Source organism: Saimiri boliviensis, chromosome 17, assembly GCF_048565385.1.
Source record: "Saimiri boliviensis isolate mSaiBol1 chromosome 17, mSaiBol1.pri, whole genome shotgun sequence".
Taxonomy (NCBI): Eukaryota; Metazoa; Chordata; class Mammalia; order Primates; family Cebidae; genus Saimiri; species Saimiri boliviensis.
In genome coordinates this window covers 65,090,501-65,117,687 of record NC_133465.1, presented here as the reverse complement: position 1 = coordinate 65,117,687, position 27,187 = coordinate 65,090,501, and the positions used below count along the sequence as shown (strand labels likewise).

General features: G+C 47.8%; 1 long non-coding RNA gene and 2 other non-coding genes across 3 annotated transcripts; 1 reads left to right on the top strand and 2 right to left on the bottom strand.

Annotated features, from left to right (window-relative positions):
* Positions 1–4,345: 4,345 nt before the first annotated feature.
* LOC141581903 (uncharacterized) lies at positions 4,346–6,968 on the bottom strand. Its single transcript, XR_012514718.1, has 2 exons — positions 6,361–6,968; positions 4,346–5,629 (listed from the first exon to the last, which is right to left on the bottom strand). It is a non-coding gene; the product is annotated as an uncharacterized LOC141581903 (long non-coding RNA).
* Positions 6,969–16,080: 9,112 nt separating this feature from the next.
* Positions 16,081–16,187, bottom strand: LOC120366987 (U6 spliceosomal RNA). Its single transcript, XR_005581494.1, has one exon. It is a non-coding gene; the product is annotated as a U6 spliceosomal RNA (small nuclear RNA).
* Positions 16,188–19,649: 3,462 nt separating this feature from the next.
* Positions 19,650–19,756, top strand: LOC120366970 (U6 spliceosomal RNA). The gene has a single exon (XR_005581481.1). It is a non-coding gene; the product is annotated as a U6 spliceosomal RNA (small nuclear RNA).
* Positions 19,757–27,187: the final 7,431 nt, after the last annotated feature.

Below are 27,187 nucleotides of genomic sequence, written 5' to 3'. Positions count from 1 at the left end.
TATTAACAAGTGCCAAAAATATGTCCAGGCACATCTGTTTAATTTATTTTTGAGAAAGATGAAAAGCAGTTCGGTGAAGAAAGGATAGTCTTTTCTTTTTTTTTTTTTTTTTGAGACAGAGTTTCGCTCTTGTTATCCAGGCTGGAGTGCAATGGCGCGATCTCGGCTCACCACAACCTCCGCCTCCTGGGTTCAGGCAATTCTCCTGCCTCAGCCTCCTGAGTAGCTGGGATTACAGGCACGCACCACCATGCCCAGCTAATTTTTTGTATTTTTAGTAGAGACAGGGTTTCACCATGTTGACCAGGTTGGTCTCGATCTCTCGACCTCGTGATCCACCCACCTCGGCCTCCCAAAGTGCTGGGATTACAGGCTTGAGCCACCGCGCCCGGCCAAGGATAGTCTTTTCAACAAACAGGGCTAGAACAACTGAATATTCAGATGGAAAAAAAAAAAAAAAAAAAAAAAAACTTGGAAATATTGCTTGCACCATATACAAAAAATAACTCAAAATGGATCATAGACCTAATTGTAAAATTGTAAAACTTACATAGGAGAAAGGAGAAAATCTTTGTGACTGTGGGTTACGTTTCTTAGATTCAGTACGAAAAGCATAATCCACAAAAAGAAAAATTAAGAAATTGGAACTCAGTGCCCAGGGAGTGGTTGGGAGCAGGAGGGAGAATTTTTACTATATATACTTTTTCTTTTTAATTACTTTTTATACTTTTTCCTGCCCTTGAATGCATATACTTTTGTGCCTTTTGATTTGGAAACCATGTGAATGTATCCAATATATCTTCAAAAGATCAGCAACTTCTCACTTCTGGGTATATGCCCAAAAGAAGTGAAGACAGGGACTCAAATAGATCTTTGTTCACCCATGTTCATAAGAGTGTTATGCATTCACAACAGCTACAAGGTGGAAAGAACCCAAGTGTCCACTGACAGATGGATGGATAAACGAAATGAAGTCGATCCCTACAAGAAAATATTATTCAGTCTTAAAAAGGAAGGAAATTTTGACACATGCTACAACGTGGATGAAACTTGAAGACATTATGGGGCCGGGCATGGTGGCTCATGCTTGTAATCTCGGCTCTTTGGGAGGCCAAGGCAGGTAGATCATCTGAGGTCAGGAGTTCGAGACCAGCCTGGCCAACGTGGTGAAATCCCAGCTCTACTAAAAATACAAAAATAGCCGAGCATGGTGGTGCATGCCTGTAATCCCAGCTACTCAGGAGGCTGAGACAGGAGAATTACCTGAACTTGGGAGGCAGAGGTTGCAGTGAGCCGAGACTGCACCACTAAATTCCAGCCTGGGCGACAGAGCAAAACTCCATCTCAAAAAAGAAAAAGCCAATCGCAAAAGGACAAATGTGAGATTCCTCTTACATGAGGAAATCACATAAGACTATGTCTAGAATAGTCAAAATCACAGAGACAGAGAGTAGAAAGATGGTTGCCAAGGGGTGGGAGCAGGGGGGAATGGGGAGTTAAATGTTTAATGGAGATGGAGTTTTAGTGTGGGAAAATGAGAAAGTTCTGGAAATGGATGGTGATAACGGTTGGTCAACAATGCAAATGTACTTAATGCCACAGAACTGGTTACAGAAGAAAATGTTACGCTATGCATATTTTTTTTTTCAAGGAGTTTCACTCTTGTTACCCAGGCTGGAGAGCAATGGCGTGATCTCGGCTCACCGCAACCTCCGCCTCCTGGGTTTAGGCAATTCTCCTGCCTCAGCCTCCTGAGTAGCTGGGACTACAGGCACAGGCCACCATGCCCAGCTAATTTTTTGTATTTTTAGTAGAGACGGGGTTTCACCATGTTGACCAGGATGGTCTCGATCTCTTGACCTCGTGATCCACCTGTCTTGGCCTCCCAAAGTGCTGGGATTACAGGCGTGAGCCACCGCGCCCGGCCTTTTCCATAATCTTAAAAGTCAGCAACTTCTGGCCGGACACAGTGGCTCATGCCCGTAATTCAGCACTTTGGGAGACCAAGGAAGACAGATCCCTTGAACACGGGAGTACAGGACCAGCCTGAGCAACATGGCAAGAACCCACCTCTACAAAAAATATAAAAATTAGCCAGGTGAGGTGGCGTGTGCCTGTGGTCCCAGCTACTCAGGGGGCTAAGGCGGGAGGATCACCTGAGCCTGGGAGATCAAGGCTGCAGTAAGCCATAATCACACCACTGCACTCCAGCATGGGCAACAGAGCAAGTTCTGTCTCAAAAAAAAAAAAAAAAAAAAAAAAAAAAAGGCTGGGCATGGTGGCTTATGCCTGTAATCCCAGCACTTTGGGAGGCCAAGGTGGGTGGATCACAAGGTCAGGAGTTCAAGACCAGCCTGGCCAAGATGGTGAAACCCCGTCTCTACTAAAAATGCAAAAAAAAAGAAAAATTAGACAGGCGTGGTGGTGGGTGCCTATAACACCAGCTACTCCAGAGGCTGAGGCAAACAACTGCTTGAACCCGGGAGCTGGAGACTGCAATGCCGAGATCAAGCCACTGCACTCCAGCCTGGCAACAGAGCAAGACTTCGTCTCAATTAAAAAAAAAAAAATCGGGCCGGGCGCAGTGGCTCAAGCCTGTAATCCCAGCACTTTGGGAGGCCGAGGCGGGTGGATCACGAGGTCAACAGATCGAGCCCATCCTGGTCAACATGGTGAAACCCTGTCTCTACTAAAAATACAAAAAATTAGCTGGGCATGGTGGCGCGTGCCTGTGATCCCAGCTACTCAGGAGGCTGAGGCAGGAGAATTGCCTGAACCCAGGAGGCGGAGGTTGCGGTGAGCCGAGATCACGCCATTGCACTCCAGCCTGGGTAACAAGAGTGAAACTCCGTCTCAAAAAAAAAAAAAAAAAAAAAAAAGTCAGCAACTCCTGATTCTGATTTTGCAATAGGTTCTGCCTAATATCTAAGCAATATTCCCCACTTGGCTTCCATGTCAGCTTGTCAGCTTTCTAAAGGTTTACGCCGAGTACACCTTTGAGTCTTTCTCCAGCACACATCTTTCCTGAGTGTTTCCCAGTAATTTTCTGTTCACCTCCCTACTAAGCAAGGCTGGTACCATGAAATTCTTTTTCAAGAAGCCCTTGCAGTTATGATAATTGGGTTCATTTAATTACAGTACAGTAAAATTTCTGGTTCCTCAAATACCACTCTAAGCCTTTCAAGGTTCTCCTCTTTGACATCCCTTACCCCTCTCCCACCACTTCTGGCCTTTGGAGCTAGAGAAACCCAAAGCAAGCAGTGTATAGTTTGTTCTTCTTACGCAGGCATCAGTGTTGGTTCTAAATCTGGCCCTTAACCTACTTGTCATGCCATGTGACCCATACTGTTTACTACCGTCTCAGCAGCCACAGGCAAAGCTTATTATTACACAAACCCCTGATCACCAAACCACACATTCTGGTTGGCGGGTGTGCTCTGAAGTAAAAGCATTCCTGTTTTGGCCATGGCCTACCCTGTAGTTCACATGTGCTGCTATGAACAAATCCAGGCTTGCTTAGAAATAGGCTTTAAACAATAGTTTTAAATCCTATCACTTTGGTAAAGAAAGACTCCATCGTAAAACCAACACTAACACAATAATAAGAAATATTGACACATATTTACCAACCAATGCCAAGTCTGACCCCAAACCTTCTCACTTGAACACCAGGAATGGGCTTAAAGGCTTTGTGTCTTTCAGGCTTGGATTGCTGTAGTAAGAGCTCAACTTGATTCATCAGATTAAGCTAAATACATAGTCTTGGGTGTGAGTAGTATTTACATTACGGCTCCTGCCTCTCCCAATTTAGAGAGAAAGCAGGAGGGAAGAACGGAAAGATCACAACCTTCATTTCTCATTAGTTACTACAGGAGTTAAGGTTTCCAAAAGGCTGATTCTCAGCACTAGGAACTGGCACTCCCTAGCAACTTCTCAAAATAGAAATGTCAATGAGTTTCTGTTCTCTTCCTTTTCACTATCCAGGCCTGGCTCTCCCAGTCTCATCTGATGTCAAGTCACCACAAACAAGGGGCATGGTGGTCTGGGGGTTCAAGGGCAGTTAACTCTCAGTTATTTACAGGCAGATAATCAAGAGGATGATTTGTACTTAATCTTCCTGGTCAATGCGCTACTCCACAGTATCCACCAGCTTCCCTGTTTGCCATTTTGACAAAGAGAACCAGTGAGCAAGTAAGGTAGAGCTAACACAGCAGCTAAGACTTCCAGTGTCCGAGGATTTTATCTGAACCTGCTGTCTCTCGTTCTAGGGTTAACTGTAGTCTGCATGCTAATGTGCTCTGATCTTTACAGTGTTTTTCAAACTTTTTGATTCCATAGATCACTTTTATTTGACTCTTTTTTTTTTTTTTTTGAGACGGAGTTTCGCTGTTGTTACCCAAGCTGGAGTGCAATGGCGCAATCTCGGCTCACCGCAACCTCCGCCTCCTGGGTTCAGGCAATTCTCCTGCCTCAGCCTCCTGAGTAGCTGGGATTACAGGCATGCGCCACCATGCCCAGCTAATTTTTTGTGTGTGTTTTTAGTAGAGACGGGGTTTCACCATGTTGACCAGGATGGTCTCGAGCTCTTGACCTCATGATCCACCCGCCTCGGCCTCCCAAAGTGCTGGGATTACAGGCTTGAGCCACCGCGCCCGGCCTCTTTTTTTTTTTTTTTGGGGACAGAGTCTTGCTCTGTTGCCCAGGCTGAAGTGAGTGCAGTGGCATGATCACAGCTCATCACAGCCTCAACCTTCTGGGCTCAAGGGATCCTCTGGGCTCAAGCAATTCTCTGGCCTCAGCCTCCCAAGTGGCTAGAAACACAGGCACATGCCACCATGCCCAGCAAATATTTTGTTTTCTTGTCACTGTGTTGCTCAAGTTGATCTCAAACTCCTGGGCTCAAGCTATCCTCCCACCTCAGCCTCCCAAAGTGCTGGGATTACAAGTGTTATTTTGACTCTTTTGAACCTTACTAGTGCCATTGCTTTAAATGTATTTATTTATTTGTATTCTTTTAGTTCTGTCTGAGAATCTAATTTTTTTTTTTTTAACTACCTCTTTAGAATTCCAAGATTGGCTCTTCTTTTGCCAAAAGCAGTATAAAGAGATACCACAGTGGTATCTTCTCCCCTCCTCAGTGAATCTCAATCTTTGTCTGCCTCCACGCTGTTCTTGTACCCAAGCATTCCTCTTAGTAACATCTCTAATGACACTGTACTGGTCCCCCAAAACCAAGGAAGAGGTACACCTTCCTCCTACTCTGCCTCTCGCTGCCCTGAGAATCATTGAAATAATTTATGCTTCCAATATAGACAGAGACCATAAATATTAATACAAGAAGTCCACCAGAGAACTATCTGTTTGCTTCTGAAAATTAATGAATGCAGGCTGGGTGCACTAGCTGAAATCCCAGCACTTTGGGAGTCCAAGGCGGGTGAATCACAAGGTCAGGAGTTCAAGACCAGCCTGACCAACATGGTGAACCCTGTCTCTACTAAAAATACCAAATTAGCTGGGTGTGGTGGCACCTGCCTGTAATCCCAGCTACTCTGGAGTCTGAGGCAGGAGATCCCTTGAAGTCAGGAGGCGGAGGTTGTGGCGAGCCGAGATTGCGTCACTACACTTCAGCCTGGGAGACAGAGCGAGACAGTCTCAAAAAAATAAATAAAAATTATTTAATGCAAAACAGGCATGAAAAGTCTAGTAAGTACCAGACAGCATAAGAGGATCCTACACACATCATCACTTTTAATGCCCACAACCACCCTGCAAGAGGCTGAGTGGGGGTGGGGGGCGGAGGTCAAGGAACTCGATTTTCTCAGGTCACACCTAGGCAACAACGGGCTGTAGCAGATAAAGGACTAACGCACCTGGACTTTCAGATTCTAGTCTGGCTCTAGGTGACCCTGGCCTTGCCTCTACTATCTCCACATCTGTAAAATGAAAATGTTAAAACTGCCCCCCACCCCCCGCTTCCATCTTCTAAGATTACCTACGGAATAACTCACCTATGTCACTAAAGCTGAGCATCTTGGATAATTCATGAGAAACTATCCTTCTCTCCAATGCATACACCCATATACCAGAAGGAAAACCGATTCCTTAGAGAGCGTTCCCTCCTTTTTCCCCCCAAGAGCCACACAAAAAAAAAAAAAAAAAACCCTCAGGGGAGAGGGTGGGATGTAGTAGCACGTGACCAAGGCAACGCCAAAGTGCAGCCCTCCGTGACACATCAATGAAAGAAAGAGCCGGGCTTTGCTTGCATCTGGCGCTGGGCAGCGGGCAGGGGCCGCATCGTGGTATACAAGGGACCGGGAGACCTGGGCTCCAGGGACGTGCGGCACAGGAACGAAGGCATACATAGCACAGGAGTCACTCTTTCCGATGGTGATGATGGTGAGCCTGTGGCAGCTTCTGAGGAGCCTGAAAACGCTTCTGGAAAGGCGGAAGGACAAGAAAGCACGCTCCAAACTGCAGGATCAGGGAGGGCTGCCAGGAACCCCTCGGCCGGCTCCATCCAGCTGAGGACCGCCGCGCGAGGACCCCGGGCGGCTGCGGAGAGCGCGCGCAGGCGGGACAACGGTCTTTATTTGGGTCGGGGGATGAGGTCTCCCAGGGGCCTCGAAATAAATACTCAGGTCGTCGGCGTTGGGAGCCCTCTGGGCCAGGGCCCAGGCACGGCACACCTGGGTCAGGGATTCTTTGTTGGCGAGAGGCTTTATTTCTGGCGACAGATCCTACAATGGACCAAGCCAGGGATGAGAGCAAGAGTCTGAAGACTCGGAGGAAGGCAATGGTCAAGAGCTGGAGACCAGAGCCAGTCCCTGGACTCCCCCTCAGGAGGCATCCCTTGAGGCCGTTCTCTGGGTGCAGACCCCAGACTCCCCTCTCCTTGACCAAGAATCCAAAGGACGCTCAAGGTCTAGCCCCACGCCCCCTTGCTCCCCACTTTCGGGCCACCGGCCTTCTTGTACTTACCAGGGCCCGGGGGCCGGTGTTCCTCGCCCGCGTCCTCTCCCCTCCCAGCCCCCTCCTCACTTCACGTCCCCTCCTCCGGGGGCTGCAGCCATGTCCGTTACTGGCAACTCTAAGAGTGCTTGCCTCCCTTCCGGACAACGGAGGCCCGGGCTAGAGAGCTAAAGTTCAGGCCACCGATTGGTCAGAATTTGAGACTGGGAGGGAACTTCGGCTTCTTATTGGCTACGCGGCATGCTAGGCTGTAGCTGCACCCGCCCCTCTGGGAGCCTGGCGGAATTAGGTGCCGAATGATGCGGCCGGGAGGGTGAAGAGCCACTGTCTTTTCCTGGGCGTAGCGCTCAGGCACTTTTCTGTCCAGCAGCCCTAACCGGAGGGCACGGCTTTTCGCTCCGATTCATTTTCTTACAGAATTATTCTAAAAAGCTAGACGGCACGCCCCCCTTTTTTTCCTTTCTTTTTAAAATAAGCCCTTTGCTGAGCTCCCCGCCTCTTAAGTTCTTCTAAGCGCCCCCTTGTTACCGGCAACAGATGCCTGGAGACGCCTTGCTCGAGGGGCTCTCCCTCAGGACGAATATTGCGTCCAAACCAAAGCTAGAAAATCTAAAGCAATACTGCAGTTCCTCCCTCTCCCTTCCAGCTCGGCTGAAATCTAAAGGGAAAAACAAGTTAAAATTTTTTTTCTAGATAATTAGAGAAATCGCCTGGCAGACCTCTCTTGGGAAAACAAAGCAAGCCTGTGTCAGTATTTACTTCTCTTTTCCCAGAGATCTAAGTCTAGAAGGCTCGTTTAAAAAAAAAGGGGGGGGGGGCCGGGCGCGGGGGCTCACGCCTGTAATCCCAGCACTTTGGGAGGCCGAGGCCGGTGGATCACGAGGTCAGGAGATCGAGACCATCCTGGTCAACATGGTGAAACCCCATCTCTACTAAAAATACAAAAAATTAGCTGGGCATGGTGGTGCGTGCCTGTAATCTCAGCTACTCAGGAGGCTGAGGCAGGAGAATTGCCTGAACCCAGGAGGCGGAGGTTGCGGTGAGCCGAGATTGCGCCATTGCACTCCAGCCTGGGTAACAAGAGTGAAACTCCGTCTCAAAAAAAAAAAAAAAAAAGAAAGAAAAAAACTTGTTTATAAAATTGGGAAAAACCTGAGATTGGCCCTGTGAAGTAAGAGCTCCTTCCTTCCTGCCCACATTCATGAATTTAATTATGTAATTAAAATCCCTTTCTCAGCTGGACAAGAAGATGGCATTCTAGTACCTAATTTTGTATGACCCAATTTAGCTGTTGCCTAAAACACCATTAGAATCAAGTCACTACCCCACACACAAAAATCTATAGCTCACCTTTGCAAATAGGCAGGTCCAAATCTCTGCCTGATGTTCAGAGCCTTTCATAAATTGACTCAGACCTCAGACATACATTTACGGGCCTCACTACCCACAGGCTAAACTATTTCTGCAGCGACATAGATTCACCACCTTTCTTTAAACATGTCAGAGACCTATCTACCTCTCCTCCTTTGTAAGGTGGTTCTCTATGCTTTGCAGGCTCTTTCTTTCCTTTTTTTTTTTTTTTTTTTTTTTTTTTTTTTTGGTTTGTTTTTAGACGGAGCTTTGCTCTTGTTGCCTAGGCTGGAGTGCAATGGCACAATCCCGGCTCACTGCAACCTTCACCTCCCAGGTTTAAATGATTCTCTTGCCTCAGCCTCCTGAGTGGCTGGGATTACAGGTGCCCGCCACCATACCCTGCTAATTTATGTATTTTTAGTAGAGACAGGTTTCACTATGTTGGCCAGGCTGGTCTTGAACTCCTGACCTCAAGTGATCCACCCACCTCGGCCTCCCAAAGTGCTGGGATTACAGGCATGAGCCACTGTGCCCGGCCTGATGGTTCTTATCAGTAAAGCCAGCATGCAAATAAATACTTGTTCATCCTAAAGGCCCACCTCAAATGCTACCTTCCTTTCTTCCCTTGTATTTATGTATGTAGGTATGTATTTTTAGAGCAGGGTCTCACTCTGTCACCCAGGCTGGCAAGTGCAGTGGTGCCATCATAGCTCACTGCAGCCTCAAACACCTGGGCTTAAGCAATCCTCCCACCTCAGCCTTCTGAGTAGCTAGGCCTACAGATGTGAACCACCACACCCAGGTAACTTTTTAATTTTTTTTTAGAAATGGGATCTGGCTATGTTGTTCAGCCTAGTCTCAAACTCCTGGCCTCAAGTGATCCTCCTGTCTCAGCCTCCCAAAGTGCTGGAGTCACAAGTGTGAGCCACCACTCCCAGCCTTTCCCTGGCTTTTAGTCATCAACTCTCTTTATATACAATCTGTGCCTCGGCTGGGCACGATGGCTCATGCCTGTAATCCCAGCACTTTGGGAGGCCGAGACAGGTGAATCACAACATCAGGAGTTCAAGACCAGCCTGGCCAACATGGTGAAACTAAAAATAGAAAAATTAGCTGGGCATGGTGGCATGTGCCTGTAATCCTAGCTACTCAGGAGACTGAGACAGGAGAATTGCTTGAACCGGGACCCGGGAGGCTGGGGTAGCAGTGAGCCAAGATCACACCACTGCACTCCAGCCTCAGCTACAGAGCAAGACTCCAACTCAAAAAAAAAAAAAAAAAAAAGCTGTGACTCCTTCTCTGTGTCTGCATTGCCACCTTTGCAAAAGTCTGCCTTGTATAGCATGGTTCTCAAACTCCCTGCAGGCGGCTAACTTATCTTGGCAGTTTCCACAACACCTTACTTGCTGCCTTGTGTCTGGGCACGGTGGCTCACCCCTATAATCCCAGCACTTTGGGAGGCCGAGGCAGGAAGATCACAAAGCCAGGAGTTCAGGACCAGCCTGACCAAGATGGTGAAACCCCGTCTCTACAAAAATAATAATAACCAAAAAAAATTTTTTTTTTTAATTAGCTGGGCATGGTGGTGGGCACCTGTAGTCCCAGCTACTCAGGAGGCTGAGGCAGGGAAATCGCTTGAACCCGGGAGGCGGAGGTTACAGTGAGCTGAGATGGTGCCATTGCACTCCAGCCTGGTGACAGAGCAAGACTCCGTCTCAAACATAAATAAATAAATAAAATACACTAATGATAGCTGATGGGCTAAAAAAAAAATTGCAAAATAAATCTCATAGTGTTTTAAGAAAGTTTATGAATTTGTGTTTGGCCGCATTCAAAGCTGTCCTGGGCTGCATATGGCCCCCCGGGTCTCGGGTCAGACAAGCTTGCCTTAGCTGATGCTGCTTATTGAGCCTGAAATGCCCTTCTTGCCTTCTTCCTTCCTGGTTGACTGCGTAGCATCATTTAAGACCATGTCTTCTCCCTGCTCTTTTTTCTTATAATTGCCTGTGAATATCTGCATCACCTTGCTTACTACATTGTTTTATATCTTTAACAGGAAAATAATTATTAATAACGCATGAGTATCCACAGTCCATTTTCCTCCTCCCACCTGCTAAGGAGGATTCTGTTAGATCTGTGATGCTCCCAGATCATTGCACAGTATCAGAATAATAGGTGAAAGGTAGGATTGAGAAAGGCTGAGACTGGGGTAATTTGACTTATTTTAGATGGCATGGGCAGTTACCAGCAGATGAGAGAAGATGTGTTTTAAAAGAGGGCAGAGAGCCGGGCGCGATGGCTCAAGCCTGTAATCCCAGCACTTTGGGAGGCCGAGGCGGGTGGATCACGAGGTCGAGAGATCGAGACCATCCTGGTCAACATGGTGAAACCCCGTCTCTACTAAAAGTGCAAAAAATTAGCTGGGCATGGTGGCACGTGCCTGTAATCCCAGCTACTCAGGAGGCTGAGGCAGGAGAATTGCCTGAGCCCAGGAGGCGGAGGTTGCGGTGAGCCGAGATCGCGCCATTGCACTCCAGCCTGGGTAACAAGGGCGAAACTCCGTCTCAAAAAAAAAAAAGAGGGCAGAGAAGCCGGGCACAGTGACTCACTCCTATCATCCCAGCACTTCAGGAGGCCGTGGCGGGTGGATCACTGAGGTCAGGAATTTGAGACCAGCCAGGCCAACATGGTAAAATCCCATCACTACTAAAAATACAAAAATTAGCCAGGCATGGTGGTGGGCTCCTGTAATCCCAACTACTCAGGAGGTTAAGGCAGGAGAATTGCTTGTGAGATTGCAGTGAGCTGAGATAGCGCCATTGCACTCCAGCCTGAGCCATAGAGGGAGACTTCATCTCACAACTAATTAATTAATTAATTAATTAATTAGTGAAAGGGGGCAGAGAGAAGAGTGAAGAGAGAAGAACCAGGATGGTATGGATTAGGGAAGAGCTGGAGAAAGTTTGGAGGGAGGGAAAAGAAAGGCTTTAGGGCAGAGTGAGAAATACTTTGGCCAAATGGGTGAAATCTGTTTCCCCTATTGCTCTGATGCTATACAACAATTCGATAACCTAACAGGTAAAAACAGTTGGTCAGGCACAGTGACTCATGCCTGTAATCCCAGCATTTTGGGAGGCCAAGGTGGGCAGTTCACAAGGTCAGGAGTTTAAGACCAGCCTGACCAACATGATGAAACCCCATCTCTACTAAAAATACAAAAATTAGCCAGGCATGGTGGCATGCATCTGTAATCCCAGCTACGCAGGAGGCTGACACAAGAGAATCACACCATTGCACTCCAGCCTAGGCAACAGAGTGAGACTCCATCTCAAAAAAAAAAAAAAAAAGGGTCTCCTCCTTTGCAAACAAGACAAGGGAAAGGGAAAGAGAAGTGAACAATATGACTTTAAGGAAGTTTCTCATAAATAATTTATGTAATTCCCCCTTTGACATTTTTCTCAAGAGACTACAATGAGATTTGAAGTTGCTTTGCAGTTATTTTTGGATGCTAACACATGGTTCTTTGTATGTGAGTCCTCCATGATCCTGACTCTAGCTATTTATTTATTTATTTATTTATTTATTTATTTATTTATTTTGAGATGGAGTCTTGCTCTGTCTCCAGGCTGGAGTGCAGTGGCGTGATTTCAGCTCACTGCAACCTCTGCCTCCCAGGTTCAAGCAATTCTCCTGCCTCAACCTCCCAAATATCTGGAACTACAGGCACGTGCCACCACACTCAGCTAATTTTTTTTTTTTTTTTTTTTTTTTTTTTTTTGATAAGGGGATGGAGTTTCACTCTTATTGTCCAGGCTGGAGTGCAATGGCGCGATCTCTGCTCACGGGAAACTCCGCCTTCCAGGTTCAAGCCATTCTCCTGCTTCAGCCTCCTGAGTAGCAGGGATTACAGGCATGTGCCAACACACCCAGCTAGTTTTGTATTTTTAGTAGAGACGGGGTTTCACCATGCTGGTCAGGCTGGTCTTGAACTCTTAACCTCTGGGGATCAGCTCATCTCAGCCTCCCAAAGTGCTGGGATTATAGGTGTGAGCCCCGGCCCTGGCCAGTATTTTTAGACACTTCCTTTCTATTGACTCTTTTCCCCTAGCCATGTAAATATTCATTGTTTCCTTTCTCATTAAAACAAAAGGAGGAGGAAGTGGAAGTATCAAGAGGAAAGAGAAGGAAAAGAGAAGAGAGGAAGCAGGAGCAGGAAAAGGTGGAGAAGACCTTCAATATTAGACAGACTGGACCGTGCGACACTCCTCTGTCATGTAGCTAATGAATCAGTAAGTGAACCCCTTCAGTGACACGTCTTGGTTACACCAGCCAGTGTATTAACACCCAGTGACTTCAGCTCAGCTGTTACAGTAAACAGAGAATTACTGTTTCCTTCCTTCTGTGACCCCGTGGAATATTTACAAGATACAGCTGAAAACTTCATTGTCACATGGTATTAAGATACAGGTTTCGGCGGGGTCGGGTAGCTCATGCCTGTAATCCCAGCACTTTGGCAGGCTGAGACCGGTGGAACATGAGGTCAGGCATTCGAGACCAGCCTGGCCAACATGGTGAAACCCTGTCTCTACTAAAAAAAAAAATACAAACAGCCGGGCGCGGTGGCTCAAGCCTGTAATCCCAGCATTTTGGGAGGCCGAGGCGGGTGGATCACGAGGTCAAAAGATCGAGACCATCCTGGTCAACATGGTGAAACCCCGTCTCTACTAAAAATACAAAAAATTAGCTGGGCATGGTGGCGCGTGCCTGTAATCCCAGCTACTCAGGAGGCTGAGGCAGGAGAATTGCCTGAACCCAGGAGGCAGAGGTTGCGGTGAGCCGAGATCGCGCCATTGCACTCCAGCCTGGGTAACAAGAGCGAAACTCCGTCTCAAAAAAAAAAAAAAAAAAATTAGCTGGGTGTGGTGATATGCACCTGTAGTCCCAGCTACTCAGGAGGGTGAGGCAGGAGAATCACTTGAACCCGGGAGGCAGAGGTTGCAGTGAGCCGGGATCACGCCACCGCACTCCAGCCTGGGGGACAGAGGGAGACTGTCTCAAAAAAAAAGAAAAAAAGGCCGGGCGCGGTGGCTCACGCCTGTAATCCCAGCACTTTGGGAGGCTGAGGCGGGTGGATCACGAGGTCAAGAGGTCGAGACCATCCTGGTCAACATGGTGAAACCCTGTCTCTACTAAAAATACAAAAAATTATCTGGGCATGGCGGTGCGTGCCTGTAATCCCAGCTACTCAGGAGGCTGAGGCAGGAGAATTGCCTGAACCCAGGAGGCGGAGGTTGCGGTGAGCCAAGATCGCACCACTGCACTCCAGCCTGGGTAACAAGAGTGAAACTCCATCTCAAAAAAAAAACCAAAAAAACAAAACCAGATACAGGTTTCAAATGTTGTTCAATCAGCCTGGAATAAACCCTTTCATACTGACCAGGGTTAGGGTGATCAGCCTGCCTCAGTCTCCCAAAATCCTGGGATTACAAGCATGAGCCACCACACCTGGTCTTATTTTTAAAATGAGTACAAACAGGGTCTCACTATGTTGACCAGGCTGGTCTTGAATTCCTGGATTCAAGCATCCTCCCGTCTCAGCCTCCCAAAGTGCTGGGATTATTGACATGAGCCACCCTGTTCAGCCAAGAAAGGAGGCTTTACAGTAATCTCAGCAACCCAGGCCCTGTGCTAAAGTGGCAGCACCTGGGTGGCAAGACTAGATCTATTCAGGCCAGGCACAGTGGCTAACACCTGTAATGCCAGCACTTTGAGAGGCTGTGGCTGGCGGATCACCTGAGGTCAGGAGTTCAAGACCAGCCTGGACAACATAGTGAAACCCACTCTCCATTAAAAATACAAAAATTGGGCCGGGCGCGGTGGCTCAAGCCTGTAATCCCAGCACTTTGGGAGGCCGAGGTGGGTGGATCACGAGGTCAACAGATCGAGACCATCCTGGTCAACTTGGTGAAACCCTGTCTCTACTAAAAATACAGCCAGGCGCGGTGGCTCAAGCCTGTAATCCCAGCACTTTGGGAGGCCGAGGCGGGTGGATCACAAGGTCAAGAGATCGAGACCATCCTGGTCAACATGGTGAAACCCCGTCTCTACTAAAAATACAAAAAAAAATTAGCTGGGCACGGTGGCGCGTGCCTGTAATCCCAGCTACTCCGGAGGCTGAGGCAGGAGAATTGCCTGAGCCCAGGAGGCGGAGGTTGCGATGAGCCGAGATCGCGCCATTGCACTCCAGCCTGGGTAACAAGAGCGAAACTCCGTCTCAAAAAAAAAAAAAAAAAAAAAAAATACAAAAAATTAGCTGGGCATGGCGGGGTGTGCCTGTAATCCCAGCTACTCAGGAGGCTGAGGCAGGAGAATTGCCTGAACCCAGGAGGCGGAGGTTGCGGTGAGCCGAGATCGCGCCATTGCATTCCAGCCTGGGTAACAAGAGCGAAACTCAATCTCAAAAAAAAAAAAAAAAAAAAAAAAAAATTAGCCAGGCCTCGTTGTGGGTGCCTGTAATCTCAGCTACTCAGGAGGCTGAGGCAGGAGAATTGCTTGAACCCAGGAGGTGGAGGTTGCCGTGAGCCCGAGATCATGCCAGTGCACTCTAGCAGAGAGTCGGGGAAGGGAGCCAGTGGAGAGGTAAGGAGAGGAGAGGGCAGGGGAGGGGAGGGGAGAGGAGGATGAGAAGCCAATGCCAGCCATGGTGGTCCAGACACTAGCTGACAAGACAGCCAGCCCTACTCCCACCCCAGGAACCTTATCTGGCACTTCATTTCCCAAATACCAATCCCAATCATTTCTGCCTGGCATTCTGGACTCATTTTTGCACGGCTTCTTTAGTATTTAAGGTGTAAATATCACTTCATTCACTAAATTTTAAGCTCTTTGAGAGCATGGATAGTGCCTTACTACTTTTTAATTCTCCCAGATTATCAGAAGGATTGTTGACATGTACATTTGTGCCCTAACGATGACACCAAAATTCCTCCTGGGGAGGAAACTGTCTTTGTTTAGGAAAATCGCTGGTAAATGTTTTAAGAAAAGATGAGGCCGGGCGCGGTGGCTCAAGCCTGTAATCCCAGCACTTTGGGAGGCCGAGGCGGGTGGATCACGAGGTCGAGAGATCGAGACCATCCTGGTCAACATGGTGAAACCCTGTCTCTACTAAAAGTGCAAAAAATTAGCTGGGCATGGTGGCGCGTGCCTGTAATCCCAGCTACTCAGGAGGCTGAGGCAGGAGAATTGCCTGAGCCCAGGAGGCGGAGGTTGCGGTGAGCCGAGATCGCGCCATTGCACTCCAGCCTGGGTAACAAGAGTGAAACTCCGTCTCAAAAAAAAAAAAAAAAAAAAAAAAAAAAAAAAAAAAAAAAAAGAAAAGATGAGATGCAGAGCCCAGGTCAGCATGCATCAAAGCAGTCAGAAAATGAGCCCAAATGCTCTGCAGTTTATTTATTTATTTTTATTTTATTTTATTTTTTGAGATGGAGTCTCACTTTGTCACTCAGGCTGGAGTGCAGTGGCGTGATCTTGGCTCACTGCAACCTCTGCTTCCCGGGTTCAAGTGATTCTCCTGCCTCAGCCTCCCGAGTAGCTGGAATAGCTGGGACTATAAGGCACCCACCACCACACCCAGCTAATTTTTGCATTTTTAGTAGAGATGGGGTTTCACCATGTTGGTTAGGCTGGTCTCAAACTCCTGGCCTCAAATGATCCACCTGCCTCAGCCTCCCAAAGTGCTGGGATTACAGGCTTGAGCCACTGCTCCTGGCCTATTTATTTATTTATTTATTTATTTTTATTCAGGGGCCATGCTAATCTTCTCTGTATCGTTCCAATTTTAGTATATGTGCTGCCAAAGCGAGCACTATTTATTTTTTGAGGTGGCGTCTCACTCTGTTGCCCAGGCTGGAGTACAGTGGCACAATCTCGTCTCACTGAAACCTCCCCCTCCCCGTTTCCAGGGATTCTCCTGCCTCAACCTCCCAGGTAGCTGAGATTACAGGCACTCTCTACCACACCTGGCTAATTTTTGTATTTTTAGTAGAAACAGGTTTCATCATTTTGGCCAGGCTGGTCTTGAACTCCTGACCTTAGATGGCCTCCCAAAGTGCTGGGATTACAGGCAAGAGCCACCATGTCTGGCCATAAATGGTTGCCAGGGGCTAGGGTGTGGGAAGAAGAATGAGGAGTGACTGCTTTTTCTTTTTTTTTTTTTTTAATTGTGTCTCTGTGTTGCTCAGGCGGGAGTACAGTGGTGCAATCTTGGCCCACTGCAACCTCTGCCTTCCTGGTTCAAGCAGTCCTTCCACCTCAGTCTCCCAGGTAGCTGGGATCACAGGCATGTGCCACCATGCCCTGCTAATTTCTGTATTTTTAATAGAGACAGGGTTTTGCTATGTTGGCCAGGCTGGTCTAAAACTCCTGACCTCAAGTGATCTGCCTGCCTCAACCTCCCAAAGCGCTGGGATTACAGGCATGAGCTCACCCAGCATGCATTTTTAAATGAACCAAAAATTTAGAATTGGAAGAGAGAGGAAAGAGAAGAGAGGAAGGCTGAGCCTGTGTAAGGAAGCTGGAGCCTGAACTGTGGCAATGGCAGAGGACTTTGTGAGAAAAATCACTGACACTGAATCTCAAGCTGCTCATGTTTCTACATTATAAATCCCTGCATCTTCCCAACTGTTCTACAGAGATCTCCAAATATATAGAAACCTTGTGTGAGTGGTTGGTTTAGTGACAAGTGGCAAGGGTATGTTTCACACCTCAGTCTGTGCTCTTAGATAAGGAACTAGACCCGTGGGATGGTGGGAGAGTCCCTCAAGTAAACCAGTTCATGGGAACCAGAAGCAACTGTGAGAACATAACATCCTGCAAAGAAGCCTTTTTTTTTTTCCTTTGAGACGAAGTCTCGCTCTGTAGCCCAGGCTAGAGTGCAGTGGCATGATCTTGGCTCACTGCAACCTCCGCTTCCCAGGTTCAAGTGATTCTCCTGCCTCGGCCTCTCAAGTACCTGGGATTACAGGTGTGTACCACCATGCCCGGCTAATTTTTGTATTTTTTTTTTAGTAGAGACAGGGTTTGCCCAATACAATGGGGCAATCTTGGCTAACAGCAACCTCCGCCTCCCAGGTTCAAATAATTCTCCTACCTCAGCCTCCTGCATAGCTGGGATTACAGGTACCTGCCACCATGCCCAGCTGATTTTTGTATTTTTTTTTTGAGACCCAGTTTTGCTCTTGTTACCCAGGCTGGAGTGCAATGGCGCAATCTCGGCTCACCGCAACCTCCGCCTCCTGGGTTCAGGCAATTCTCCTGCCTCAGCCTCCTGAGTAGCTGGGATTACAGGCATGCGCCACCATACCCAGCTAATTTTTTGTATTTTTAGTAGAGACAGGGTTTCATCATGTTGACCAGGATGGTCTCGATCTCTTGACCTCGTGATCCACCTGCCTCGGCCTCCCAAAGTGCTGGGATTACAGGTGTGAGCCACCGCGCCCGGCCTGATTTATTTTTTTTTATTTTTTTTATTTTTAGACCCAGTTTTGCTCTTGTTACCCAGGCTGGAGTGCAATGGTGCGATCTCGGCTCACCGCAACCTCTGCCTCCCGGGTTCAGGCAGTTCTCCTGCCTCAGCCTCCTGAGTAGCTAGGATTACAGGCACGTGCCACCATGCCCAGCTAATGTTTTGTATTTTTAGTAGAGACGGGGTTTCACCATGTTGGCCAGGATGGTCTCGATCTCTTGACCTTGTGATCCACCCGCCTCAGCCTCCCAAAGTGCTGGGATTACAGGCTTGAGCCACCGCGCCCGGCTGATTTTTGTATTTTTAATAGAAATGGAGTTTTGCCATGTTGGTCAGCTGGTCTCAAACTCCTGACCTCTGGTGATCCGCCTGCCTCGGCAAACCAAAATGCTGGGATTATGGGCATGAGCCACCACACCCAGCCCCAGAAGTCTTTCTTATTTTTTATTCATTTTAGTTTTTATGAGACAGAGTCTCACTCTGTTGCCCAGGCTGGAGTGCAGTGTCACGAGCTCAGCTCACTGCAACCTCTGCCTCCCAGGTTCAACCAATTCTCTTGCTCAACCTCCTGTGTAGCTGGGATTACAGGTGCGCACCACCATGACCAGCTAATTTTTGTATTTTTAGTAGAAATAGGTTTCATCATGTTGGCCAGGCTGGTCTTGAACTCCTGACCTCAGGTGATCTACCCACCTTTGCCTCCAAAACTGCTGGGATTACAGGCATGAGTCACTGTGCTCGGCCTCAAATAAGTCTTTCGAAGGGAGTTTAAGTAGCATTGTCTAGATCTGTAAGGGCTAAAGAAGCCCCCTGCTGAACCTAAACCACATTTACACAGCTGCCTCTGGGGTCCTCTGAACTGAGTTGGTTCAAGCTGGTAGCTGATGGGAGAAGGTAGCTGGGTTCCTCCCAGGCCAATAGAACATGGGCTCATCTATAGAGGGAGACACATTGGTTGAAACAGGATGGAGATATTCGGGACGCAGTAAAACATTGTGCAGATGAGCATTCTCTGTCAGTGACAGGTCAGGACCTTGTACGGTAACAGACATGCATCCTGAAAGTTACAGCTATTTTTGGCTCACCCTTCTCTGCTTTAGAAATACTTTTTTTTCTGGCCAGGTGCAGTGGTTTGTGCCTGTAATCCCAGTACTTTGGGAGGCCAAGGCCTCAGGGCAGATCACCTGAGGTCGGGAATGCAAGACCAACCTGACCAATATGGAGAAACCCCATCTCTACTAAAAATAAAAAATTAGCCAGGCAGGGTGACACATGCCTGTAATCCCAGCTACTCAGGAGGCTGAGGCAGTAGAATCGCTTGAACCCAGAGGCAGAGGTTGCGGTGAGCCAAGATTGTGTCGCTGCGCTCCAGCCTGGGCAACAAGAGGAAAACTCCATCTCAAAAAAAAAAAAAAAAAAAGGAAAAGAAAGAAAAAGAAATACTTTTTTCTTAGAGGCTGAGGCAGGAAGATTGCTTGAGGCCAGGAGTTGGAGGCCACAGTGAGCTATGACAACTCCAATACACTCCAGCCCAGGCAACAGAACAAGACTGGCAGGCACCTGTGATCCCAGCTGTCTCTCCTTGGCAGGAAATGGCACTGCTGAATACCCAGTTGCTTCAGCCAAAACCTGGCATCTTTGATTTCTTCCCTTGCCTCCCTTATCATATTCAACTGTCAGCAAATTCTGTGGGCTCTAACTCCAATTACAACCCTAATCTGTCCACTTCCGTCATTTCCAACTCTGCGACCTGGGTCCAGGCCATCATCAACACCTGCTGTACTACTTTAATAGCTCCTAAGTAGTGCTCGCTCCTGCAGCACATATACTAAAGTTGGAATGATACAGAGAAGATTAGCATGGCCCCTGAGCAAGGATAACACGAAAATTTGTGAAGCGGTCCATGTTATAAAAAATTTATATATATAGCTCCTGCTTCTTATAAGTAGACCCCTGCTTCTTCTCTAGCTCCCTATTATCCAGATTTCACCCGTTAGAAGGTCTTCCCACACCAGAAGTCAGGTCATGACCCTCCCCTGCATTCCTTCATACTTAAATGGCATTCCATCATACTTAGACTAAAATCCCAAGTTCTTATGGTATATTGGTAGTCTATTAACTGCATAATAAACTGCCCTGGAATTTGGTGCTTTAAACAATATACATCTAGTCCAGGCCCAGTGGTTCATGCCTGTAATCCCAAAACTTTGGAAGGCCAAAGCAGGTGGGTCACCTGAGGTCAGGAGTTCCAGACCAGCCCAGCCAACATGGTGAAATTCCATCTCTAGAAAAAATACAAAAATTAGCCAGGCATGGTGGTGGGTGCCTGTAATCCCAGCTACTCAAGGCTGAAGCAAGAGAATCGCTTGAACTCAAGAGGCGGAGGTTGCAGTGAGCCGAGATCACACCATTGCACTCCAGCCTGGGCAACAAACAAAAAACTCCATCTCAAAAAAAAAAAAAAAAAAAAAAAAAAAAACACATCTGGCAGAGTGCAATGGCTGACACTTATAATCCTAGTAGTTTGGGAGGCTGAGGCGGGCAGATCCCTTGAGTCAAGAGTTCGAGATCAGCCTGGGCAACATGGAGAAACCATGTCTCTACAGAAAAATTAAAAATTAGCCGGGCATGGTGGCACATGCTTGCAGTCCCAGCTACTTGGGAGGCTGAAGTTGGAGGATTATTTGGGCCCAGGAGGTGGAGGTTACAGTGAGCCTAGATCACACCACTGCACTCCAGCCTGGGTGACAGAGCAAGACCCAGTCTCAAAAACATAAATAAATAAATACACATAAATACACATCTTTGTTTCCTGACTTACAGGAAAAGGAAAGGAAAAAAAAATTTAAAGAGAGAGAGGGAAAAAAACCCAAAACAATACACATCTATTATCTCAGACAGTTTCTGTGGGTCGGGAATCTGGGAGCAGCTCTATGGCTAACACTGGCTCTGGGGTCTCTCATGAGGTTAAACTCAAGATCTCAGCCAGGGCTACAGTCATTGGAAGGCTTGGCTGGGGCTAGGACACCCAATGCTGGATGTTGACAGGAGACCTCAGTTCCCCATCACATGGACTTTCCACTAGGCTGTTCGGGTGTCCTCAGGACATGGCTTGTGGCTTCCCCCAGAGCAAATAACCCAAGCAAGAGCAAGGAGGAGGCCTCAATGTGTTTTAGGACCTCTCCCTGGAAGTCACATCCCATCATTTCTCTAATATCCTATCGGACACAGGACAGCCCTGTTCAGTGTGGGAGGGGACCACACAGGGAGTTAACACCAAGAGTCACGGATTGGCTGGGCTTGGTGGCTCACACCTGTAATGCCAGCACTTTGGGAGGCTGAGGTGGGTGGATCACTTGAGGTCAGGAGTTGGAGACCAGCCTGGACAACATGGTGAAATCCCATCTCTACTAAAAACACAAAAATTAGCCAGGCATGGTGGCACAAGCCTGTAGTCTCAGCTGCTTGGGAAGCTGAGGCAGGAGAATCACTTGAACCCAGGAGGCGGAGGTTTCAGTGATCAGTCCACTGCACTCCAGCCTGGGCGACAGAGTGAGATTATGTCTCAAAAAAATATAGTAGGGATCACCGGGGGCCCTCATGGAGCCAGCTGTCACATGTGACCTGCAGGCTCTTCCTGGTTCCATCCTTACTTCCGCCACTCCTTGCCTCCAGGCTCAACATATTCCAGCCACACTGGCCTCTCTTTTCCTGCAATATACCTGGTGTGTTTCTGCCTCAGGACCTATGCAGCAGCTGTTCCCACAGCTGGAAAGCCTTCCCCCGGAGGTTTCCCGCATCAGAATGTCCCCTTCTCTGAGCAGACTCCCTCAACTCTCAAGCTAATATGCTCCCCAGCTTCCATCATACTGACTTTTTATTTTTTCAGAATACTGATGTTTGCCTGCCCCATTTGTTTATTTATTTGTTCATTTCCAGTCTTCCTCTACTAAGATATAAGCTTCATATGAGCAGGAAATTGTGTCTATTCTGGTCATTGCTTTTTCCCAGTGCTGAGAGTAGTGCCTGGCACAGATTCATGTAGCTGATGGATGAGGGAATGAAGGGCTTTCCAAGGTCTCATGCAGTATCCCACAAGGACATCCATGTACTTCTGACTTCCTGCTTTCTAAGCATTCTTTTGGCTCAGCTTCTTGAGTGCCTTAAAACCACCTAGGGGGTATCCTACGAGACACTTATCAGTAATAATAATGATACAATAAGGCCAGGCGCGGTGGCTCAAGCCTGTAATCCCAGCACTTTGGGAGGCCAAGGTGGGTGGATCATGAGGTCAAGATATTGAGACCATCCTGGTCAACATGGTGAAACCCCGCCTCTACTAAAAATACAAAAAATTAGCTGGGCATGGTGGCACGTGCCTGTAATCCCAGCTACTCAGGAGGCTGAGGCAGGAGAATTGCCTGAACCGAGGAGGCGGAGGTTGCGGTGAGCCGAGATCACGCCATTGCACTCCAGCCTGGGTAACAAGAGTGAAACTCCGTCTCAAAAAAAAATTAAATAATAATAATAATAATGATACAATAATAATAATATCAATAATAGTTAACCCTTATGTAGGGCTTACTATGCTACAAACTGTCCTAAGTGCTTTACATAATAACTATTATGAACATTTCAGAAATGAAAAAATGGAGACCAGAGTCATCTCGGCTCACCACAACCTCCGCCTCCTGGGTTCAGGCAATTCTCCTGCCTCAGCCTCCTGAGCAGCTGGGATTACAGGCACACGCCACCATGCCCAGCTAATGTTTTGTATTTTCAGTAGAGACGGGGTTTCACCATGTTGACCAGGATGGTCTCAATCTCTTGACCTCGTGATCCACCCACCTTGGTCTCCCAAAGTGCTGGGATTATAGGCTTGAGCCAACGTGCCTGGCCTCATTTTTTATTTTTAAAATTACAAAAAAAAAAGAGAGAGGTCTGTAATCCCAGCACTTTGGGAGGCAGAGGCGGGTGGATCATGAGGTCAAGAGATCAAGACCATCCAGGTCAACATGGTGAAACCCCGTCTCTACTAAAAATACAAAAAATTGCCTGAACCCAGGAGGCAGAGGTTGCGGTGAGCCGAGATCGCTCCATTGCACTCCAGCCTGGGTAAAGAGTGAAACTCCGTCTAAAAAATAAAAATAAAAATAATAAAAATAGGCCGGGCGCGGTGGCTCAAGCCTGTAATCCCAGCACTTTGGGAGGCTGAGGCGGGTGGATCACAAGGTCAAGAGATCGAGACCATCTTGGTCAACAAGGTGAAACCCCGTCTCTACTAAAAATACAAAAAATTAGCTGGGCATGGTGGCTCATGCCTGTAATCCCAGCTACTCAGGAGGCTGAGACAGGAGAATTGCCTGAACCCAGGAGGCGGAGGTTGCGGTGAGCCGAGATCGTGCCATTGCACTCCAGCCTGGGTAACAAGAGCGAAACTCCATCTCAAAAAAAAAAAATAATAATAATAATAATAAAAATAATAAAAATAATAAAAAATGAAAGACAGGTGTACTACCCCAGTCAAACTCCCCACCTGGCACTGTCCCCAGAGCAGGCTGGGTGCTTGGTGCCAGAAGCCTTTTTTATTCAATCTTCCAACAAAAACTCTGTCTCAAAAAATAAATCAATAAATAATTTTTTTTTTTTTTTTTTTTTTTTTTTTTTTTGAGATGGAGTTTCGCCCTTGTTACCCAGGCTGGAGTGCAATGGCGCGATCTCGGCTCACCGCAACCTCCGCCTCCTGGGCTCAGGCAATTCTACTGCCTCAGCCTCCTGAGTAGCTGGGATTACAGGCACGTGCCACCATGCCCAGCTAATTTTTTGCACTTTTAGTAGAGACGGGGTTTCACCATGTTGACCAGGATGGTCTCGATCTCTCGACCTCGTGATCCACCCGCCTCGGCCTCCCAAAGTGCTGGGATTACAGGCTTGAGCCACCGCGCCCGGCAATAAATAAAAATTTTTAAGTAGAGGTTTAGTAGTTTTTGTTTGCTTGGTTTTTGAGACAGGGTCTTGCTCTGTTGCCCAGGCTGGAGTGCAGTGGGTCTATCTCGGCTTACTACAACCTCTGCCACTGGGGTTCAAGTGATTCTCCTGCCTCAGCCTCCCGAGTACCTGGAACTACAGGTACCCAACACCATGCCTGGCTAATTTTTGTATTTTCAGGAGAGACAGGATTTCACCGTGTTGACCAGGCTGGTCTCCAACTCCTGACCTCAAGTGATCCACCTGCCTTGGCCTCCCAAAGTGCTGGGATTATAGGCATGAGCCACCATTCCCTGCCTCTGCTTAGTTTTTGACAATCACTTGCCAGGTCGGTGGTGTCAGGCGTCCAAGTTGTCACTGTTCCTTATTTGCTACCTTCTCCAGGTGAGGGGGTGGGGTCAGGGGTCAGTTGGCACAGCAATGACTATGTGAGCGATGTCATTTAATAAATGCAGGTGACCTCCCTGGGAAAGCAGTTCTTCTGTGCTCAGGAGTAGACAACCCTGTGGCCGAGCAGTTTTTCTTGGAAGAGAAGACCAAGGAACACAAGTTGTTGCCTTGGTTTTGTTTGATTTTATCATGGGGTGTGGTTAGCGTGTGGTTTAGAAGTGAATGAACTTTAGAACTCCTTGGAGCCGGGCGCAGTGGCTCATGGGCCAGGTGCAGTGGCTCACACCTGTAATCCCAGCACTTTGGGAGGCTGAGGCAGGCGGATCACCTGAGGTTAGGAGTTTGAGATGAGCCTGGCCAACAGGGTGAAACCCCATCTCTACTGAAAAAAAATACGAAAATTAGCCAGGCAGGGTGTCGCATGCCTGTAATCCCAGATATTCAAGAGGCTGAGGCAAGAAATCACTTGAACCAAGGAGATGGAGGTTGCAGTGAGCTGAGATTTCGCCACTGCCCTCCAGCCTGGGCAATGAGAGTGAAACTCCATCTCAAAAAAATAAGAGGCCGGGCGTCGTGGCTCACGCCTGTAATCCAAGCACTTTGGAGGCCAAGGCGGGCGGATCACCTGAGGTTGGGAGTTCAAGACCAGCCTGACCAACATGGTGAAACCCCGTCTTTATAAAAAAAAAAAAAAAAGAGAGAGAGAGAGAAAGAGAGAGAGAGAGAGAACTCCTTGGATGTCTTTATTAAACTGAAGTTCAGATCTCTTTGCCTTTCTAGTAATAAGCCCTTGAATTCCCACACATTCCCTTTGGGTCCTCACAGGGCTTTCTACCACTGACCTCTTCCTCTTAAGACATCCCTGCAGATGTAACAACACCATATCCTTGTTCTGGAAGGCAGAAATGTGAGACAACCAGGATAAGTGGTTTTACTGAGGATCGCACAATAAGTGGACTGTGGGTGGAAGCTAAAAATAAACCCTAAGCTTGTCATTTATTATACTCTTTCCTCAGTGGGAGAGATTAGGCTGACTTTCCATTGCTGTTTGAGCTTGCAAGAGGAGAAGGCGCCTTATTTAGGGAGCAGATGCCTGCTTCACACACCCCTGGAGATCCCAGCCGATTTGAATATGCCATTCCAGCTTCTAAACCAGAGGGAAAAATCTGAGCTTAACTTGAAGGTACAGTATGCAACCTTGTTTTCTTTGTTTTTAATAAACAACCACACTATTCCAGGGTTGCAGAGGAACAACTTGGCCAAAGATGTTTTAAAATCTGTGATCCACAAATGAAGGTAATGGTGATTCTGTGTTGGCACTAACACAAAATGTCTGAGAGAGTTCTCCTGCCCTCCTCTTTAAAGTTTGCATTCATCATGCTATTGAAATTGGCTCATGGGCCAGGCGCGGTGGCTCAAGCTTGTAATCCCAGCACTTTGGGAGGCCGAGGCGGGTGGATCACGAGGTCGAGAGATCGAGACCATCCTGGTCAACATGGTGAAACCCTGTCTCTACTAAAAATACAAAAAATTAGCTGGGCATGGTGGCGCGTGCCTGTAATCCCAGCTACTCAGGAGGCTGAGGCAGGAGAATTGCCTGAACCCAGGAGACGGAGGTTGCGGTGAGCCGAGATCGTACCATTGCACTCCAGCCTGGGTAACAAGAGCGAAACTCCGTCTCAAAAAAAAAAAAAAAAAAAAAAGCCGGGCGCGGTGGCTCAAGCCTGTAATCCCAGCACTTTGGGAGGCCGAGGCGGGTGGATCACGAGGTCGAGAGATCGAGACCATCCTGGTCAACATGGTGAAACCCCGTCTCTACTAAAAATACAAAAATCTAGCTGGGCATGGTGGTGCGTGCCTATAATCCCAGCTACTCAGGAGGCTGAGGCACGAGAATTGCCTGAACCCAGGAGGCGGAGGTTGCGGTGAGCCGAGATCGCGCCATTGCACTCCAGCCTGGGTAACAAGAGTGAAACTCCGTCTCAAAAAAAAAAAAGAAAAAGAAAAAAAAAAAGAAATTGGCTCATGCCCATAATCCCAGCGCTTTGGGAGGCCAAGGCAGGCAGATCACCAGGTCAGGAGTTCAAGACCAGCCTGGCTAATTTGAAACCCCATCTCTACTAGAGATACAAAAAATTAGCTGGGTGTGGTGGCGTGCGTCTGTAATCCCAGCTACTTGGAAGGCTGAGGCAGGGGAATCTTGCCTTGCTTGAACCCCAGTGGTGGAGGTTGCAGTGAGCTGAGATTGGGCCATTGCACTCCAGCCTGGGCAACAGGGCAAGACCCCCTCTTTAAAAAAAAGAGGCTGGGCAAGGTGGCTCATGCCTGTAATCCCAGCACTTTGGGAGGCTGAGGCGTGCGGATCACAAGGTCAAGAGATTGAGACCATCCTGGCCAACATGGTGAAACCCATCTCTACTAAAAACTACGAAAATTAGCTGGGTGTGATGGTGCGCCCCTGTAATCCCAGCTACTCAGAAGGCTGAGGCAGGAGAATTGCTTGAACCCGGCAGGTGGAGGTTGCAGTGAGCCGAGATCACACCACTGCACTCCAGCCTGGCGCCTAGTGACAAAGCGAGATTCTGTCTCAAAACGAAAAAAAGAAAAGAAAGTAACTAGGCACAAGTATGAGCATCCGGTAGATAATAAAAACCAAATTTATCCGATTGGGGGAAAAACCCAAAGATTTAAAATATAGAAACATACGCAACAGACTTTTTTTTCCTACTTAGCATTGTAATACCAGTTGCATTTAGGAAAGAAAAGTTACATTTCTAAAAAAGAACCATTTGGCCGGGCACGGTGGCTCATGCCTACAATCCCAGCACTTTGAGAACCTGAAGCGGGAGGATCACTTGAGCCCAGGAGTTGGAGACCAGCCTGGGCAACATAGGAAGACCTCATTTCTATTGATTTTAAAAATAAATAAATAGGCTGGACACGGTGGCTCATGCCTGTAATCCC